This window comes from Aristolochia californica, unplaced genomic scaffold (assembly GCF_029961685.1).
Source record: "Aristolochia californica isolate CCGP_79_NKW_82.1479 unplaced genomic scaffold, dmAriCali1.0.hap1 SCAF_6, whole genome shotgun sequence".
NCBI lineage: Eukaryota > Viridiplantae > Streptophyta > Magnoliopsida > Piperales > Aristolochiaceae > Aristolochia > Aristolochia californica.
In genome coordinates this window covers 22,200,352-22,202,979 of record NW_027182257.1, presented here as the reverse complement: position 1 = coordinate 22,202,979, position 2,628 = coordinate 22,200,352, and the positions used below count along the sequence as shown (strand labels likewise).

Below are 2,628 nucleotides of genomic sequence, written 5' to 3'. Positions count from 1 at the left end.
GACTCACCCAGGTGCTATCGAAAATAGGGTAAATGATTCCTGTCACAAGCAACCTGATGACTTCTTCTCTCACAACCTCCAGCATATGGGGATTTAGCCTACGTTGCATATCACGTGAGGCTTTAGTCCCCTCCTCCAAATGAATACGAAGCATGCATATGGAGGGACTAATCCCTTTTAAGGCATCAAGAGTCCACCCCAATGCCTCTTTGTGTGCTTGTAAAACTTCAGTCAATTGTTCCTCCTGCTCAGTACTCAAATAAAAGGAAATAATGACTGGTAATGAGTTCATGGGTCCCAAGAACGCATACTTCAATGTGGGAGGAAGTGGCTTAAGGTCTATCTTGGAAGTTTCAAGAGGTTTGTTCAAGTCAAGAGGAAGATCCTGTGGATGTTCAGTTGTGATAACCTCATAAGCTTCCTCCAACAGAGGTACAGAATTGAGTAAAGAATTAACCTCTCGGAAATATGTTTCCTCATCAAAATAGTCCATGTCTAAAGATGTTATGCAAGACTCAAAAGATTCAAGAGTGGATTCGTTATCAAGCATAACAGTTTCTATATTAAATGCAGGACTCAGATCATCAGACTCAAGTGGGTGGTGCCCAGCATTAAATACATTCAATGAGACCTTAAAATTTCCAAAAGACAACTCCAACTCACCACTTTTACAATGAATGATAGCATTAGATGTGGCTAAGAAGGGACGTCCTAGGATGACAGGAATTTGGTTGGTCATATTGACTACTGGTTCTGTATCAAGAACAATGAAATCAACCGGGAACAGAAATTTTTCCACTTTTATCAAAACATCTTCAACTATTCCTCGTGGTATCTTGATAGAACGGTCAGCTAGTTGAAGTGTGATGGGAGTAGGCTTCAATTCCCCCAAACCTAATTGCTGGTACATAAAGAAAGGAAGCAAATTCACACTTGCCCCTAAGTCAAGAAGAGCTCTTTGGATGGTATGTTCACCAATGACACATGAAATTGTGGGACATCCAGGATCTTTAACTTTAGGAGGAGTGTTATGCTTCAGAATTGAGCTTACATTCTCAGTAAGAAAGACCTTTTTGTTAACATGTTGTTTTATCTTCTGTGTACAAAGGTCTTTCAAAAATCGGGCATAGGCAGGGACTTGCCTAATAGCATCAAGAAGTGGAATGTTAATGTGAACCTTACTAAACAGTTCCAACATTTCATGCATGTTATCTCCTTTCCTAGGTGGGCCCGATAACCTCTGCGGATAAGGAGCTAATGGGACTTGGCTAGGGATCTGGTTGGCTGTTGGTGGAGAACTTGGAGGTTCTTCACTCAATGATGTGTCCCCATTGTCATCCTTTGACTCCTTAGACTTAGTGGTCCCTACCCCATTGATCAACTCATGACCACTCCTAAGGGTGGTTATAGCTTTGGCTTGCTCATGGTGGGGTTTGGAACTCAACTCACTCTCATGTGTGCTTTTGGGGTTAGGAATGGTTTGACTTGGGAGTCTATTTCGTGCTTGTTCACTCATGTGGCTGGCCAACTGACTCACTTGCATTTCAAGTTTAGCAATGGAGGACTGTGTATTCTGCATGAATAATTGAAGTGTATCCTCAAGTGAAGGTTTTTGTGGAATCAATGGCTGTTGAGTGAAGTGTGGGCACGGAGCTTGGGGTTGAGTAAACCCTGGAGGACCCGCAACTTGTGGTCCCTTGGACCATGAGAAATTTGGGTGCCTAGCCAAACCTGGATTATATGTTTCTGAAAAAGGATCATTCCAGTTCGGTCTATGAAAATTCTGGACTGCATTCAAGTCCTCAATGAGCTCTGGGTAGGATGAACTAGATGGACACATTTGTGTGGGATGAGATGAACCAGAGCATATGGCACAGACAGTAGATGGGTTAGGAGAAGGTGAACTCTTGGACACCATAAGGGCATCAATTTTTCTAGTCAACCCTTCAATCTTGGCCATGAGCATGGGTGTTTCACTAACCTCGTAAAGACCCCCTCTTTTGGCTTCGTGGGATCTCCTATCAACATTAAATGATGAACCCCATTGCTGAGATTGATCACTCAACGTTTCAAAGAAGTCCCACGCCTCACTAGCACTCTTACCCATCAAACTCCCATCACTCGTTGCATCTACCATGGATCTAACCTGAGGTGTAAGACCTTGATAAAAGTATTGCACTAAATGCCATTTCTCAAACCCATGATGCGGACACCTACGGATCAAATCCTTCCATTTCTCCCAAGCCTCATAAAAGTGTTCACCCTCCTGCTGCATAAAGTTGGAGATTTCTCTCCTGAGGGCTGTAGTTCTCTGAATGGAAAAGTACTTGGACAAAAATTTCATGATTAATGTGTCCCATGAAGTAATGCTGCCCACCTCTAAGGAATTAAGCCAAGACTTGGCCTTATCCTTAAGTGAAAATGGAAAAAGTCTTAACCTGATAGAGTCATCTGAGAAATTATGGAATTTAAAAGTTGCACAAATATCTAAGAATTCCTTGATGTGGTAATATGGGTCGTCCTTCTCCAACCCATAGAATGTAGGGAGGAGTTGGATCACACCCGGTTTCAACTCATAACTGGCGGCAGTAGTGGGTGGCAATATAATGCAAGAAGGTGATGTGAAGT

The 2,628-nt window shown here is 42.6% G+C and overlaps 1 non-coding gene across 1 annotated transcript; it reads left to right on the top strand.

Moving 5' to 3' along the window:
* Positions 1-2,195: 2,195 nt before the first annotated feature.
* On the top strand, positions 2,196-2,302 carry LOC137935609 (small nucleolar RNA R71). Its single transcript, XR_011109309.1, has one exon. It is a non-coding gene; the product is annotated as a small nucleolar RNA R71 (small nucleolar RNA).
* The last annotated feature ends 326 nt before the right edge of the window (positions 2,303-2,628 follow it).